This window comes from Jaculus jaculus, chromosome 3, assembly GCF_020740685.1.
Source record: "Jaculus jaculus isolate mJacJac1 chromosome 3, mJacJac1.mat.Y.cur, whole genome shotgun sequence".
Lineage (NCBI taxonomy): Eukaryota > Metazoa > Chordata > Mammalia > Rodentia > Dipodidae > Jaculus > Jaculus jaculus.
Genome location: NC_059104.1, coordinates 178,932,942 through 178,950,583, shown reverse-complemented (window position 1 = coordinate 178,950,583; position 17,642 = coordinate 178,932,942). Strand labels below are relative to the sequence as shown.

The window sequence follows — 17,642 nt, the reverse complement described above, 5'->3', positions numbered from 1 at the left end:
AACAAACCAATGAGGTGTGCTGAGAAGAGACCAAGAAGCTTTTGACTCCAAACAGTTCTTCAGTTTGCTCACTCTTCTCCAAGAGGACGTTCAAGACCCAAAGCACAGGGTCTAACACTGGTGTCCTGGGGCCGTTGTCAACAAGCTGTTCATTCAAAGGGAACAAGCATGTCCAAGAGACAGGAGCTCCTGGAGGATTTCTCGCCATTTTTCTCTCTACTTGATTTTTTTTTTTTTTCCCATTTCTGGCTTTCCCACATGACAATCTACTCCCTGGATACTTCTGTCTTGCAAACATCATGCTTGAAAAGAGCCACGTATTTTTATTGTTCCCCCCCACCACCACCTTTTTTAAAGTAGCTTTCTCATTCCACACCCGGCCCCTGCAGGATGGCTGTGTGGCCCTGTCTGGAATGCAACCGTCCCCAGAGGGACAGTCTGCCCATGAACTCACAAGGATGTTTGCTCTCAGCCTGTTTGGCACTAAGAATCTGAGACATGTTAAATATGAGCTGTCAGCAGGGCCGGTCCCACCCAACTCTCTCTGCACCACCAACAACCCTCTCCACTGGAGCAGGAGACGCAGAAAGTACAAACTGGACAGAAAGTGCCCGAAGGCGACGCGCCCTGCACCCCAGTGTGCAGAGCTTCGGAGGCCCCGAGAACCGCTGTATCTGGAGGGCCTTTGCTGGTCTCTAAGGTTTCCCATGGTGGCAAGAGCTTTGCAAAGGCCTTAAACAGTCTAATTCGAACCCCAGCAGGGCACAGCTGACATACCCCATCCCTTGCCCTCTCGGCTAAGAAGAAAACACGCGCAAACCCCTCTCCATCACTCACTACTTCATTTTTCCTTGGACAACCCTCTGCCCTTCCCTGCCTGGTATTCTTTTATTCATTCTTCAACACCTCTGCTCCCCCAAGACCTCGGTGGCTCAGTCTCCTCCAGATGGGGCCTCTTCTCAGGAGAAGCAGAGGGCTTGGGGTAATCTCTCTATGACAAAATTTAGATGGATAGGATTACAGCCACTCAGCACAGCCATGACTCCTGGGAGAAAAGGAACTTGTTTATTTATTTATGTATACATGCATGTGATATTGGGTCTCATGTATGTATGTATGCATGTGACACAGGGTCTCATATATGTATATATGTATGTGATACAGGGTCTCATATAGCCCGGCCTGGCACTGAACACTCTTTATAGCTGAGGATGGCCTTGAATTCCTCCTGGCTCTACCTCCTGAGTAAAAGGAATACAGACGTGTGTCACTCTGCCCAGTCCTGGTTTATGTGGGGCAGGGCATCAAACCCAGGGCCTCAGACATGCTAGGCAAACACTCTAGCAACTGAATTGCATCTCCAGACCCCAATATTTTCTTTAAAATGAAGAAATTCTGAAACTACATGCAATGTTATATGTCTATAATCCCAGCACATGAGGCTTGAAGGCAGGAGGACCAGGAGTTCAAGGTCATCCTCAGCTATAAAGGGAATTATAGCCTGAGTTACATGGACTCTGTCTCCAAAAAAGGAAAAGCAAAGCAGAAAAGAGGAGGGAAGGAAAAGACAGAAAGGTAAATAAATGAAGAGTAAATAAGTAAATAAATACATAAATTCTAAAGCCTCCGGGAAAATGACCAAAAGCATTTTGATAAGTAAATCTGGAACCTCTGAACTTCCAAGTCGAAATTAAAATCTTGCACTGTTGTGTCTGCCACCATGAGCAATAGTTTTCTAATACTATATCATTTTTTTTAGAGGTGTGATCTCATATATCCCAGGCTGGTTTCCAACTCACTGTACAACTGAGGATGACCTCAAACTTCTGTGTAAGGAATGAGGTCTTATTGGTGCATCTCAAGAATCAAGTCCAGTCTGGCCACTAGGAAGTCCTATGATAAATTCCCAAAGCCTCAGCAATGCCAGGACTATTGTGAACCCCCATTCTCCCTTCTCTCTCTGCAAAGAGCAGCCAGGTGAGCTGGGGGCTGAGGAAGGGCCCGCAGTCGGACCTTCTGTCTGAGCCCTGGCCATGTGGAACCTGCACAAGTGGTTTAACTGGGCTCAGCCCCAGCTCCTCTCAGGAAATGGAGCTACAAACCAGACCCTAACAAAACCCTGAGCCTACCTAGCCCAGAAATCTGGAAACTCAAGCAGAAGGGCAGAGCCCAAAAAGAGGCCACAGAGGAGAGCGAGTGGCCACCTGTCCAGTTTACACACAGCCTCACAGCGATGCGGTACTCATCAGCCCCCGAACCCCAGTGCCTTTCTGTGAGCTGGGGTTCTCTGTGGGCTAAATTTAGTCCTGTCCTATAAGGCCTGCCTCACAGCCAAGCCATGCAGTTGTTACCTGAATGACAAACCCATTACGAGGTCACCAGGGCTGAGGTTGGGCCATTTCACTTCCTGTCTTGAATGGACCTTTCACCCCAACACACACCATGAACCAGAATAACTGCTGACTCAACGCTGTTAGGTACTAAGTGCGAGTCAAATGGCCGCATTGGGGAGCGACTCAACCCCGCCACACTGCTGCGCCCAGATTTTATTGAACCTTGATAAACAACCAGGTGGGGCCCTGCTAACACCTTAGGTGGCCAAGTTCAGGGTCAGAGGGAAGTGGAAAGTGTGAGGGCTGAATCTATGTAAGGAAGCACATGGTACTGGGGGAAAAACGACTTTTAAACATTTTATTTATTTACTTATTTGTTTATTGAGAGAGAAAGAGAGAATGGGCACGCCAGGGCTTCCAGCCACTGCAACAGACTCCAGCCGTATGCACCACCTTGTGCATCTGGCTTATGTGGGCTCTGGGGAATCAAACCTGGGTCCTTTGGCTTTGCCGGCAAGTGCCTTAACTTCTAAGCCATCTCTCCAGCCCAGGAAAAGCTATTTTGAGGTAACCAGGAGACTTGGACTCTCTCTCACTGCTGCTGCTGGTCTACTTGAGTCTGGTCTCTGGATCTGATTCACAAATGTGAGGGCTGGACTAGGCAGATTAGACCATCTGTCAATTCTCTCCAGCCTGACAGCTTGAAGAGTCCTCAACTACAAGTCTTAGTGACAGATCCACCTTCCCAAGCCCATATAAGCTTTCTCAGCCACCCGCTGTTCCACCATTGCTCCCACCTTACTGCTAGGGGAGAAAAGTAATTCCTAAGCCCCAGCCCTTAGCACAAAGCCACTGTAGGACCTTGTGCATGCTAGGCAAACATTCTCCCACTGAGCTTTATCTCCAGCCTGTTTTTCACCTCTTACTTTTAAAATTATTATTCTTTATTTTAGAGAGAGAAAGAGAACTGGTGTGCCAGGGCTTCAGTCACTGCAAGTGAATTCCCCCTAGTGGGCACGTGCAACCTTGTTCTTGCCTCGCCTTTGCGCATCAGGCTTACATGGGATCTGGAGAGTCGAACATGGGTCCTTAGGCCACACAGACAGGCACCTTAACTGCTAAGCCATCTGTCTAGCCCTTACTTCTTATTTTGAGACAGGGGTCTCATTAAGTTTCCTTCAGTCCCTCTGCAACCCAGGGAGGTTTTAGACTTGCAATTCTCCTACTTCTGGGTGCCGAGTAGCTGGGATTACTAGCCTGTGCCACTAGGTCCAGCTTTGGAGCTATATTTTTAAGAACATATAGACTACCCTCTGGCCAATAACTCAGCAGAGTCCAGGAACCTTGGGACGCCGAGAACTTAACTATCCCAACATTATCTCCCAGTTCTAACTGGTATGTCTTCCTTGGAGCTCCAATACCTCTTCTAAGTTAGACTCTGTGGTGCAGTTTGGCAGGAGCTGACAGCAACGACCGGGTGCTCTTATTGTTTTAATTTTTTTACTAACAATTTCCATGATTATAAAAAAAATCCCATGGTAATACCCTCCCAACCTCTACTTTCCCCTTTGAAACTCCATTCTCCCCATCTCAATCAGTCTCTCTTTTATTTTGATGTCAGGAGTCCTACCCTTCCTTTGGCTCTTACATTCTTTCTGCCACCTCTTCCACAATGGACCCTGAGCCTCGGAAGGTGTGATAGAGATACTGCAGTGCTGAGCACTCGACTGGGTGCTCTTATCTGAGCTCAGGCCCATCCCAGCGTGTGGCTTGGAGAGGTGACAGAGCGATACACGGGTCAGGAGGGAAAGGCTTATGAGGCAAGCACTGGCCATAGAAGGAGTAGGTGACAGGGCCATGGGAGGGCTAATCATCAGGCCCAAATGAGAGTGGGCACTGATGACTGCTGAAGTTTAGGAAGCTCCCCAGACCCTCCCCTTATTTCCTTCCTAAGAAATCACAGCAGAAGTTCTGTGACTTGCCCAAGGACACACAGCCCAGCTGGGATCAGTCAACACTAGCAAGTGGGTCTCTGACCACTCTTTTCTTTTCCCCCACTGAACTCCACTGACCTTAAGAGTCTAATAAGGTCAGCCGACTCACTGCAGACTCAGAGAAATACAACCCGCCACCACTTAGGGAGAGAGCAGTCAGGTAGATGCTACGATAACTGCCTCCCTACCCATGCAGTCCTTCCTGGCTTGGCATGGCTTCCTCCGTTCATTCTCCAGTGCTCGCCTCAAGTTCATGGGGGAGTTCAGAGACTGGGGAGAAGTGGAATCCCCCTGTCTCCTCAGAATCCTAAATAAATAAGATAGTCCCACTGTCCCTCTTCTCTGGGCTAGAGAAGGTTGGTGGGGGCAGAGTGGCACGGGAAGACCAACTGAACCCATTAGAGGGGTGACCTGTTCAGACCAAGAGTGTCATTGGTGGGTGAGTCTCAAGGTTTGTGAGAATGTGCTTGTGCCTGTGACCTTTAAAGACCAGCATCTGGCAGACCATCTCAGCAAAAGGAGTAAGAAGGTCTGTGGTAAAGAGTCAAGGGATCAATTATTCAGGGGCATGACCCAGTTCCTGCAGGTGAGGCTGGTGAGAGGAGAGATCACCAGTTCCCCGTCACAGTCAGAAACTCAAACACTTGATGGGGCAGTGACCTCTTGGCTACCTGAGAGGATCCATGTATGGTTAAGTGGCCAAGAAAAAAAAAGAAAGAAAGAAAGAAGCCAAAGTTCAGTCATTCAACAAATATTTTTAGATCTCTCCTTGTGCCCCAGGCCCTCCAGGGCTTAGATACAACTGGAGGCCAGCAGCAGAGCAAGAGGGGAACCTACACATAGGAGGCTGGAGCACGCCCCAGCTCTGCCCTCAGACAGCCGGGGCCTTGGGTGCCTTGGGTGGGTTGCAGCTTGTCTAAAGCACATTTCTCATCCAGGAAATGGGGGTTCGTGCACCCACCTGGCTGTGAGGTACAGTATGAACACATGGTTTCCACCATAATGATTAACAGGGCACACTTTCCCTGCCCTAGAGAAGTGTGTAATCCGGAAAATGCTTTGGAAAACAATCCAAGGTAGCTAGTTGGCAAACATCACATTCTCTGTAATTTGGGCAAATTGTATGTTTCTGCTTGGCAATGGGGACGATCTGGTGGTCAGGCCCCATCCGGGGTGGAGCATTCATGCCGGAGCTCGCCTGGCCTCGTGTCGAGCCTGGAGTGAGTGCCAGTGAGCCAGGACACAGCCACGACCCAACAGGGAAAAGGACAGCTGGACATGCGGTCACTCCGAAATAAAAGAGGACAGGTCATCTTGGCACAACAGGAGCGAACCAGCCAGCACTACACACGTGCCCTCCCCACGCATGCTGAAACCAGGCTGGCATTCCCTACTCGCTGCCCGCCGACCGTCCTCCGCAGGCACAGCCTGAGCGCAGGAGAGAGACGCTCGGGACGGAGCACACTGGCCACTCTGACACCAAGAACTGCAAAGCTGGGGCCGCTTCCCCTGGGTCCAGTCACCTCCCACTCCTCCTGTCTCCTGTCTCCACGTCGTGTTCCCAGCACCCACCAGGCCAGCCTCTGAATACCCAGTCATGTCACCAGCTGCCACCCGGAGCCCACGTCTCTTGGACAGGACTCTTTCCTAACCCACAAGCCCCTTCCTCCTGCACCTAACCCGCGCTCCTACAAGGTCTGCCTGGGCTCACGATCCTGGGCACCCCTGGGTAGAAGGCCCAAGTCTCTTGCCCTCTGTGTGCCTCCAAGTCAAGGCATTCTAGAAGTTCCTCCCCCTCGAGCAAAAGCAGATGGAGGGTCTCAGAATGAGGTGCACAGAGGAGTCAGGGGGAGAGGCAGGGGAGAAGAAAGAAGGGAAGAGAGCTTGTCCAGGACTCGTGGTCCAATTTTCCCTTTGTTGAGAAAGTCTCTTCAGGCCAAGCCTCAGTTTCTCTGTTTGGTAATGAGGGGTTTGCTCTAAATAACCTCTCCCATCATGAAGTTTACCATTACAGAAACCAGACAAGCCTGGCACACACTGGATGGAATGCCTGTTCTTGATGCAGCTACAACCTGAGGCAACCCTGACTGCTCCAAGACCTCTTTCTTCCATGTCCATTAAACAAGGCGGTAAGAAACAGCCTGCCCCAGGATGTCCGACTCCTATGAGGCACTGTGGGACAGCGCTTTGGGGACCATGAAGGCCCGACTGAAGTGAGGGTCCAGACTCCTTGAGTCAACAAGGAGCTGCCACACACCTTCACTGTGCTGTCCCCCCACAGACAGGGAAGCCGGAGGGTGGCTCCCCATCACTGGGCCGCCCTCAGCTGGTGGCGAGAGCAAATGAAGGCACTGCACCTCAGCTGATGGAGGTTCTGAGGTCCCCACAAAGCCCCATGGAGGGGCAGAGGAGCGGGGCCAGCCCTCCCTGGGCGGGCAGGGCAAGCGTCTCGAGAGTGGCTCTGGGATGATGGGAAGGAAGCCAGGGTGGAGAGGGGGGCAAATGAAGGAAGACAGTGAGACTGGAAGGGCGTGGTGCCAAGCAGGGTCTGGGGCAGCACTGCAGAGGACAGAGTAGAGGGGTCAGTGGGACAGCAGTGGGAAGGCTCATACGACAGTGCACGGGGGGGGGGGGGAGGGGGAGGGGGGAGGGGTCGACTTCTGCCCACAGCAGCCTTTCAGACCCTAAGCCTCCACGGGCCTTTGGAAAGATGTAAACAGCCCCCACACGTGAAGGTGCTGCGGTCACTTTTTCAAACCTCCAACTAGTGGTCCAGGGTGCTCGGAAGTCACCGCCTATACGGGCTGCCTGACTGGGTCGCTGCCTTGTACAGACCTCTACAGCCAAGAGGCTGGAACCTCCTCGGAGCCAGGTGGGGGTCAGAGGAACTGGTCTTGGGCTGGAGAGGTGGCTTAGCCGTTAAGGCATTTGCCTGCAAATCCAAAGGACCCAGGTTCATCTCTCCAGGACCCACGTTAGCCAGATGCACAAGGAGGCGCACGCATCTGGAGTTCATTTGCAGTGGCTGGAGGCCCTGGCGCACCCATTCTCTGTCTCTCTCTCTCCTTCTGCCTCTTTCTCTCCTCTTTCAAATAAATAAAATACATTTAAAAAGAAGAAGAACTGGTCTTACTTAGGGAATGATGGGCTGAGATCCTGCCCTGTCACATGCTACCAAGTCAACAAAACTCTCACCTCCTAACACAAATCTCGGGCTCAACCCACCTCTGCCAATAGCCTTGGGCAGCTGTGTGGCCTTGGCACTGTGGGTAAAATCAGAAGGCTGAGGAGGGGAAAAATGGTTCCACCGGTAACATCTCTCTATGGAGTCACACACACCTGGGCATGAAGTCCATTAGCCCTCATACCCTTCTAAATTTGGAACCAGTTCCCTGGAGACATCAACATAAAAGGGACCCACCACTGTGACTCACTTGATTCTCAGGCATGGCACGGGCTCAAGTCTCCTTCCATGGCAAGGCCCACACAGATGGCCATGTTCCTGTAAAAACAAAAATCCAATTGTGAATGTTAGTTTCATGATCCTGTACCTCTTTCCTCTGTCCAAGAGGTCACACACAGCTCTGGACACAGTGGAGTATCTGAGTGCATGATTATTTTGTGTGCATTGTCCCATAAGAACACCTGACCCAGCAAGAAGAAAGCCACAGAGACTCTCTGTGTGTGTTCCGAGTTTAGCATGTGAAGAGAGATGGCTGAATCACTTCTGCTATCTGACACTGGGCACCCTAAGGCCTTTCTATCTTAATGTGAAGACTCTGGCATTTTTTTTTTTAATTAAAGATCAAGCCAGTCATGGTGGTGCACGCTTTTAATCCCAGCATTTGGTAGGCAGAGGTAGGTGGATCGCTGTGAGTTCAAGGCCACCCTGAGATTACATAATGAATTCCAGGTCAGCCTAGGCTAGAATGAGACCCTACCTCAAAACAACAACAAAATAATAAAGTGCCAGGATTTCTTAGTTGGAGACAAAATGAAAGTAAACCAAGCTACTGTAAAACTTGTCAACACATCACTAGTATGTGATCTTTCACACTGCCTACGAAGGAAAAGTCAAAACTGCTACCTAACCTAGGAAGCTATACAAACGAGACAGAAGTTCATGGCGGTTTTCCTGAACAAATTATGAGGTTGGCTTCCGGTGCCCACATGAATTGGCGACATCCTATTGCTGCTGCAGAAAATGCCTCAACACCTGTTCGGAAAGTAAGTGTCAGAATTATAAAACTTCACATTGAAAAGGGAATCCAGCTGGGTGTCGAGGTGCATGCTTTTGATCTCGATACTCGGGAGGCAGAGGTAGGAAGATCACTGTAAGTTTGATGCCAGTCTGGGACTATAGAGTGAGTTCCAGGTCAGCCTGGGCTTGAGTGAGACCGTACCTCAAAACAAATATTTAAAAAAAATATTTTTAGGCCTGGAGAGATGGCTTAGCAGTTAAGGCACTTGCCTGAGAAGCCTAAGGACCTGTGTTCAACTCTCCAGATCCCTCATAAGCTGGATGCACAAGGTGACATAAGGGCGCACATGCATATAAGATGGCGCAAGCATCTGGAGTTCGAGTGCATGGCTGGAGACCCTGGTGTGCCGATTCTTTCTCTTTTTCACTCACTCACTCTCGTTCTTTCTCATAAAAATTTTATATATATACATATATATATATATACACATATATATATATATACATATATATATATATATATGGTATTAAAAAATAGAAGAAAGGCTGGAGGGATGGCTTAGCAGTTAAGGCATTTGCCTGCAAAGCCAAAGAATCCACATTTGCTTCTCCAGGACCCACGTTAGCCAGATGCACAAAGGGGCGCACACATCTGGAGTTCGTTTGCAATGGCTGGAGGCCCTGGTGCGCCCATTCTCTCTTTCTCCTTCTCTGTCAAATAAATAAATGGATTCAAAAATTTTTTTAATAGAAGAAAATCCAGGGGCTGAGGAGTTGATGGCTCATGGTTAAAAGTACTTGCCGTACAAGCCTGACGGCCAGAGTTCCGATCCCCAGAGCCCACATAAAGCCGAGGAAAAGCAGCACGTACGACTGCAATCCCAACATGCCGGCGGCACTGGGGGCCGCAGTGAGAAGCCTGCAGGCCCGATGATCCGGCGTCACAGCAGCAAACAAGACAAAGCCGGTCTCAAACAAGAATGGAAGAGGAAGCTCACCGCTCTGAGGTTGTCTTCTGACCTTCACACACACTCCATGACGTGCGTGTGCCCCCGCATACACTCTCCATACAAACACATACACAGATGTGCACAAAAAAAGAAAAACCCACATGTCGGAGAGACAGTTTCAAAAACACAAGGGACACAGATGTGAAATCTGACATCCGTAAGAGACGATACCCATGTTTGGGGGGCAGCACACACACTTGGCCCAACGCAGCAGAGGACCTGCTTGTCCTCACAAACGCGTGCGCACAGACGTTCTCTGAAGCGCACAGAGCTCTGTTTAGACTGTGGGAGGCAGAAACCCTTGGCCAGATGTGCAGACCACTAATGGGTGAAAAGTCACTGTCTGCTGAGCACAGGCCCATGCCTGGAGTGGGCACCATGAGGACCAAGCATGCTTTCTCTCAGCAGCTCCTCGCAGAGGAGAGGCAGCGGTGTACAGGCACTTGCCACGGCCCCACGGCACGCAGGGTGCAAGCCCAGGCTGCGCTGAGCCAGGGCTCAGGTGCCCTGGGTGTGAATCCCTGGTACAGCTGTGATGGCTCACACACCCTTCTAGAACAGTCTACCTGTCAGGAGCTACCAGTCTGCCTGCCACCATTCTCAACACGCCCACAGCCCTCAGGGCCTGTGCCAGCTGACAAACAGGCTGGCCCGCCTTGGCCACATTCTATCAGCCCGAAATGTATGTGGGTTCTGTGCCACTGCCTCGTGCCAGAGGACAGGACGGCCCAAGGCCTCAAGACATCCACCCAGCTTCTCAAAGGAAGCTTCCAGCATCTGTGAGTGGGAAAGCCAGGCACTCTGAACTTGAAGTCAGCTTGTTACTGTTGACAGTCTAACTAGTGTTGGCTCAAGGTTTACCTCCCTCTTGCTCTCCAGATTTCACCCTGTGGCATTCCTGAGGCCGGCATCAAGAGGACAAGAGGAGAGGCTGGAAAGATGGCTTCATGGTTAAGGCACTTGCCTGTGAAGCCTAAGGACCTGAGTTCAATTCCCCACTACCCACGTAAGGCAGAGGCACAAGGCGGCACATGCATCTGGAGTTTGTTTGCAGTGGCTGGAGGCCCTGGCATGCCCGTTTTCCCTAGCTATTTCTCTCCCTTCTCTTTATTCCTCTCTCTCCTAAATAAATAAAGAATTAAGTTGTATTTTTCTTATGAAGACAAGAAGACCCTGGAGTTCTGCCTTCATGGATGGCTGAGGACGAGCCTGACAAGGCTCTCACTGGTCACACGCCTCCAGGAGCCTGGGCACATTGTGATTTAACCACCCAAAAGACCAACCAATGCGTATACCCAGTCTGACCAACAGCTACCTGTCACATCTACCTGGTCTTGGAGCCCAGCATACCAGGGGCCTCTTTATTGTCTACTTGTTTTGTTTTGTTTCTTTTTTTTTTTTTTTAAAGGAGCATGACAGATTTGGTGACTTTTTCTCTAACAGCCCTTTCTGCTACCACAGACCCTGACTTTTAATATTTTTTAAAATATTTTTTATTTGTTTATTTGAGAGCGACAGAGACAGAGAGAAAGACAGATAGAGGGAGAGAGAGAGAGAATGGGCGCGCCAGGGCTTCCAGCCTCTGCAAACGAACTCCAGACGCATGTGCCCCCTTGTGCATCTGGCTAACGTGGGACCTGGGGAACCGAGCCTCGAACCGGGGTCCTTAGGCTTCACAGGCGAGCGCTTAACCGCTAAGCCATCTCTCCAGCCCCAGACCCTGACTTTTAGAGACACCTACGAGTGACTGGTTCAAAGGTCAGGCAAGGAATTGCCTGTAGAACCAGCTTTGTTCTGGGTATGGTGTTCTCTGCTGCAGCCCTGGCAGGAGGCAGCACTTACTATATTACATTACTGAGGGGGAAACTGAGGCATGGCACAGCTAAGTGCCTCACCCAGAGTCCCTGTCAGCACTAACCACAGAACTCATAGCGGAGCAACCTGAAGCCAGGCCCACGCTGGTTCTCAGACGTGACGACTGTTCTCATCATGTCAGGATGAGGAGACGCAAGCTTGCCAGGGACTTGCCCTCATGCCAATCTTGACCCAAGAAGCAGGAGGCCTGATGTGGGGGCACACGCCTTTAATCCCAGCACTAGGGAGGCAGAGGTTAGGAGGACTGCCATGAGTTCCAGTCCACCCTGAGACTAAATAGTAAATTCCAGGTCAGCCTGGGCTAGAGTGAAACCCTATCTCAAGAAAACCAGGCAAAAGAAAAAACTCAAGAAAAAGAAAGCAGGCGTCCCGTCATGCGTGAGCCTGATTTGGGTGGTAAAAGTGGCAGCATGGATCCCAAGAATATGAGGTCCAAAAGAGAGAGAAACCTGACGTGAGTGAGGGGTTCCGCTGACACGCTCCATGCCTAGCTGCATCGAGTTAAAAGTCTTCCTTGTGGATATGATGCACTTAGACGGGGCCTGGCACCACTCAGCACTCAGGAAACGTTGCTGGGTACAGCAATGAATGAATGAAGGCCGGGGATGGGGCTCAGTAGGGTAGTGCTTGCCTGGCACATCCAAGGTCCTGCATTCAATTCCAGCTCCACACACACACACAAATTAGGGCTGAGAAATGCCTTAGTGGTTCAAGCGTTGCCTGCAAAGCCAAAGAAGGACCCTGGATCGTTTCCCCAGGGCCCAAGTAAGCCAGATGCACAAGGGGCACATGCATCTGGAGTTCGTTTGCAGTGGATGGAGGCCCTGATGTGCCCATTCTCTCTGTCTCTCTCTCCCTGCCTCTGATTCTGTCTCTCATATATATATACACACATATATATACATATATGTACATGTATATATATATGTATGTATGTGGAGATATATATATATATATATATATATATTTTTAAAGAATGAATCCAGAACCTGGATTACTGTGGTCTGATTCAGGATCTGCTTGGCGTGAGTTGGTGGAAGACACACTAAGACCAGCTCAAACCACAATGCAACACACAGTGAGCCAGGAGGTCTGCTGCCCTCGGCCCCTCCGTGGAGACGGGCTCTGCTGGATGCTAAGTCAGCCAGGTCTGTGATTCGTGCCGGCACTCCAAGAACTTCCGTCTCCATTTCAAGACCCCCGGTGGGACGGTGAACCTCTGCGGCTCATCACCGTCGGGTAACCCAAGCTTCCTAGGCCAGCTTCATCCCTTCAAAATACTTGAGCGGACCTGGGTAAATCCGCGTCTGAGCTTGAGCGCCTTGTCTGCACACGGAGATGAAGTTGGCTCTCACACCATAGCAGTGCATGAAGTTTAACTGAGCTGATGCCACACAAGCATGGGCCCATGGGCTGGAGAGATGGCTCAGTGGTAAGACACGTGCCTGCAAAGCCTAACAACCAGGGTTCTATTCTCCAGGACCTACGTAAAGCCAGATGCACAAAGTGGTGCGTATATCTGGAGTTCATATGCAGCGGCTGGAGATCCTGGTTCATCCCTTCTCATCCCCCCCCCCCGCAAATAAATAAATAAATAAAATATATTTTTTAATAAAGACTGAGCCCAGTGTGAGTTCACAGCATGCGCTTGGAAGGAGACACTGTGGTTTCTGAGTGCGTTAGGAGAGCGGGTGGTGAGGAGCACACCTGGTGTTCTCTGTCTGGGCTCCTCCTAAGCAGCCAAATTACTTTGGGCAAGCTGTTTAATCACTCTGCGTCTGTTTCCTGATGCATAAAATGAAGTCCATTATGAAGACTAAGTGAGTTATGTAGGAAAAGAAATATTTAAAGGGCTGGGGACATATAGCTCAGTAGTTAAAGGCACTTTCTTGCAAAGCCTGATGGCCTGGGTTCAATTTCCCAGGACCTATGTAAAGCCAGATGCACAAAGTGGCACATGTGTCTAGAGTTCATTTGTAACATCAGGACGCCCTGCTGTGCCAGTTCTCTCTCTCTCTCACTCTGTCAAGTAAATAAATAATCAAATATTTTAAAGAAATACTTCAAGTAACAGCCAGCACAAAGTAAGCACTAGGTAAGTCTGTGGGCGTTCTCCTGTCTTCTGATAGCAGGTGCCGCCCCACCTCCCTCTCCTTAGCCAAAGAGGTGGGCACTAGACTCAAGGTAGGCTCCTGGGCATGCCTTTCCTCCTTGGTCACATCCATTGGTACAGAGTGTGTGCCCATGCTCTTCCCTGAAGTGTCTGTTGGAGGCCCTGTCCTTTTGAGTCACACGGAGGGCTGGCTGGGACCACTGGTCAGGGCACTGTGATGCAGAGACTGGCGGTTTCTTCCTGAGGCTGGACTCTTCAATACCTCCCTTGACTCTAAGTCTTCCCATCTTTGAACAAGCTTGTTCGAGTTTGGTTCCTGTTCCTTAAAACCAAGGCTCATGATGAACAGCCCTGAACAGATGGCTGCTTTGTCACCACAAGTCTGCCAGGAAGAAGAGATAGCGATCCGCCCTCGGTGAGACCCAGGCTGCCGGGGCGAAGCAAGCAGGGTGTCTGCGCGCTGCAGGGTGCGGAATGCTGCGACCTGGTCAGCACCCTGCCTGCCCAGGAAGACGCTGGAACCAAGAGCAAGCTGCCCAGTTCTGCCAGCCTGGCAGGGAGCTGCCCTCGCACTGAGCTCCTTGCCGTGAGCGTTAGGAGGGGGAAGAAGAGGGAGAGATGTAAAAAGGAAGGAAAAGAGGGAGGGAGGAAGAAGGGAGGGAAGGAAGGAGAGAGAGAGGGAGGGAGGAAAGAAGAGAGGGAGGGAGGGAAGGAAGATGAACAGAAGAGAGGCAGCTGGCTGGAGTTGCTTTTCACTGACTTCAAAGTGGTAGAAAAACAACCCAGACAGATATTTAATCAAACTCCTTTTAGAGGAGAAAGTAAGGGGTTAAAGGGGATAAAGAGGGAGCCTTTGACTCAGGACAGACTCTTTCCCCAACCTATGGCACAACCCTGAGAGCTGCGTGACCACACAGTCCCTTTTCCAGGTGTGGAGACTGAGGATCCCAGAGTTCACTTGCTTCACTCCCCAAGGTCGCAGCACTAAGGCCTCAGGACTCTCCCACCACAGGTCCTGGCCTCACTCTAACGCCTCTTCACAGGGGGCCACTTCAGCTGTCACTCACCTAGGTGCTCAGACCTGCCACTGGACCATGGCAATGCTCCTCAGCCTTCACCAGCAGTCACAGGAAGAGACGACCTCCCAGGGGAGGGGACAGGACACGCAGCACCTTGGCCTTTCAGAAGGCAAGACCCATTCTCCCCATCTTAGAGTATAAGAATATGTTAAGAATGTGTGTGTGTGTGTGTGTGTGTAAACCAGAGGACAACCTCAGGTGTTGTTTCTTAGGTGTTATCCGCCTTTCCTGAGACTGGGTCTCTGGCTGGTCTGGAACTCGCAAAGCAGGCTAGACAGGCTGGCCAGTGAGTCCCAAGAATCCTCTACCTCTGCCTCCCCAGAACTGGGATTACAAGCTTGTGCCACCATGCCTGGCACCCTTACGTGGGCCCTGGAGACCAAACGCAGGCCCTCAGGTTTTATCTTTCAAGCCCTTTGCTTCCCAGGCCTCCACCTGAGGGTCTGTAATCTCGGTGACAGAGAGCGCTCTGGGATTTTCAGGAGGCTGTATTTTAATCAGGATGTACTTGTCAGAACCCCATGGGGAGTTGGGGGTGTTTTGTTTTGCTTTGTTACCTGCCCCAGGAGCCTCTGACCTAACCAGTGGAGACTTCAGTACCTGGCACCCTGCACTGCGCTCCACAAGTTATCTTCACCTGGTCTCATTTTCTCACCACCTTCCAGGCCAGCACCCAAAGCTAATCTATCTGTAGATAGACTGGGGCCTTCCAGTGCAGTCTCCCTCCAGGGAAGGAAGTTCTGCCCTCAGATGTATTTTTAAGGGACATCAGAGAAAAAGGAAAATAGTAAAATCTCTGCCCAGACAGCAAAAGCTAAGAGCCAAAACCCACTCTGTCACCTCAGGGGCCATAAGGCCAGCACACCCAGCCACTTGCCTCCCAGTTCCCAGGGGACCCGCGCAGCATACAGGACAGGCCCTGTCCACACAAACATCACCTGTCACAAAAGGGGCTGAGCCACCGAGCTGGAAGCAATAGCTTCCAACGTTTGTGGAATAATAAGATTGGAAGCCACGGTTTGGAAAGATGAGAGGATCCTTCCCAGCACAACAGTCAGCCGGCCCGGAGTGCACCAGTGCAGAGAGAGCCCAGGAAGCCACTCCAAGGGCCTCTCGCCCACTGGCCCCCACAGGGCACAGGAGACCCGCTGGCAACCTTGTCACTGGTTTCCAGCACTGGCTCGCTGCTGCCCCCCACACTTCACAAGGATTCTAAGGCAGGTATCCCCCCACCCCCCGCCACCATCGCCTGTTTTCTTCATTCTCTGCTAATGAAAACAAAAAGGAACTGACTGATCTTTCCTCGTGGCCTGATCTGGTTCACTCCTGTGGCCTCTATGAGATGGTGCCACAGTGGGTTGCTCTGCCAGGGGGTGGTGGTAGCGGATACCACAGGGACCCAGGACTGCAAGAGGGTCGACTGACTGCTCACGGGGTCCCTTTCCTGTCTCCATTCCAATCCTCTTAAACTATCCATGAGGGTCTGGGGAGATGACTCAGTGGTTAAAGGCACTTGCTTACAAAGCCTACTGGCCTGGTTCAATTCCCCAGTACCCACACAAAGACATGCACAAAGTGGCATATGCATCTGGAGTATGTTTGCACTCGCTAGAGGAGCTGGCACAATCATATTCATATTCTTTCCCTCTCTCAGATAAAAATGATAAATAATATATTAATTTTTTATATTTTTATTTATTTCTTTTATTTATTCAGGGGAGAGAGAAAGGCAGTGAATGGGCATGCCAGGGCCTTCAACTGCTGTAAATGAACTCCAGCTGCATATGCCACTTTGTACATCTGGTTTATGTGGGTCCTGGGGAATCAAACCTGGGTCCTTTGTCTTCCCAGGCAAATGCCTTAACTACTAAGCCATCTCTACAGCCCTAAATAAATTTTTTAAATATTTTGTTTACTTATTTGCATGCAGGGAGGGACAGACAGACAGAGAGAAAATGAGTGCACCAGGGTCTCCAGCCACTGCAAACTCCAGATGCATATGCCACTTACATAGGTACTGGGGAAAGAAACCCGAGTTGTTAGGCCTTGCAGGCAAGCATCTTAACTGCTCAGCCATTATCTCCAGCCCTAAATAAATATTTTTTTAAAGCAAGGAAGGGGTGGCTGGGTGGTGTCCAATTCAGAAAGCAGAGGCAGCAGAAAGAAAGTCACCCCTTGGGCAATTCATAGCAGCTCTGGGGTGATGGTGTCTACTTATAAAGCCAAGCGTGGCGGCACACGCCTTTAATTCCAGCACTTGGGAGGCACAGGTAGGAAGATCACCATGAGTTCGAGGCCACCCTGGGACTACCAAGTGAATTCCAGCTCAGCCTGGGCTAGCGTGAGACCCTATCTCAAAAATAAATAAATAAAATAAAACAAAGCCAGGGTGAAGATTAAATGATCTAATGAATTAATTAGTTACTTTTCTCATCACTATGACCAAATACCTTACAGAAGCAACATATGGAAGGAAGATTTGTCTTGGCTTACAGTTTAAAGGGATACAGTTCCTCACTGTGGGAAGACAAGGTGGCTGCGGCTCTGTGAAACCTCAGCAGGCCAGGAAGCAGAGAGCTTGGACCAGAAATGGAACTGGCCTAGAACCCTCAGGCCTCGCCTCTACTGCCGTGTGTCTATCAGCTAGGTCACATGCCCAAAAGGTGGTACAACCTACCAATACAGTGCCACCAGCGAGGCAGCAAGTGTTCAAACACCACATGAGCCCGTGAGGGACATGTCACATCCAACTAACACATGACATCAAAGACTGCTGCCTGTCAATCATTTCCAACGAGCCCGGAACTGGGCACAATGTACAATGCCCGGGTCATTTCATTCAGTCCTTCTGACCTGTGAGCAACCACCACATCCTCAACTCCACATGAGGACACGGAGACCAGGAAGAGCCCGCACCTGCCTGGGCTGGAAGAGATGGCTCGGTAGATAAAACGCTTGCCAATCAAGCTGAAATCCCTTAGTTCAGATCCCCACAACCGTGTAAAAGCCGGAAGCCACGGTGGTTGGTGGTGGGGGG

The 17,642-nt window shown here is 50.5% G+C and overlaps 1 protein-coding gene across 11 annotated transcripts in view; it reads right to left on the bottom strand.

The window, feature by feature from the left end:
• Window positions 1-17,642, bottom strand: part of Mical2 (microtubule associated monooxygenase, calponin and LIM domain containing 2) — a 236,690-nt gene that overhangs the window by 201,535 nt on the left and 17,513 nt on the right. For all 11 annotated transcript variants that reach the window (XM_045144944.1, XM_045144945.1, XM_045144946.1 and 8 more), the window contains exon 2: window positions 7,762-7,829. The gene's annotated coding sequence lies outside the window, so the exon portion shown is untranslated. The remainder of the gene's footprint in view (window positions 1-7,761; window positions 7,830-17,642) is intronic.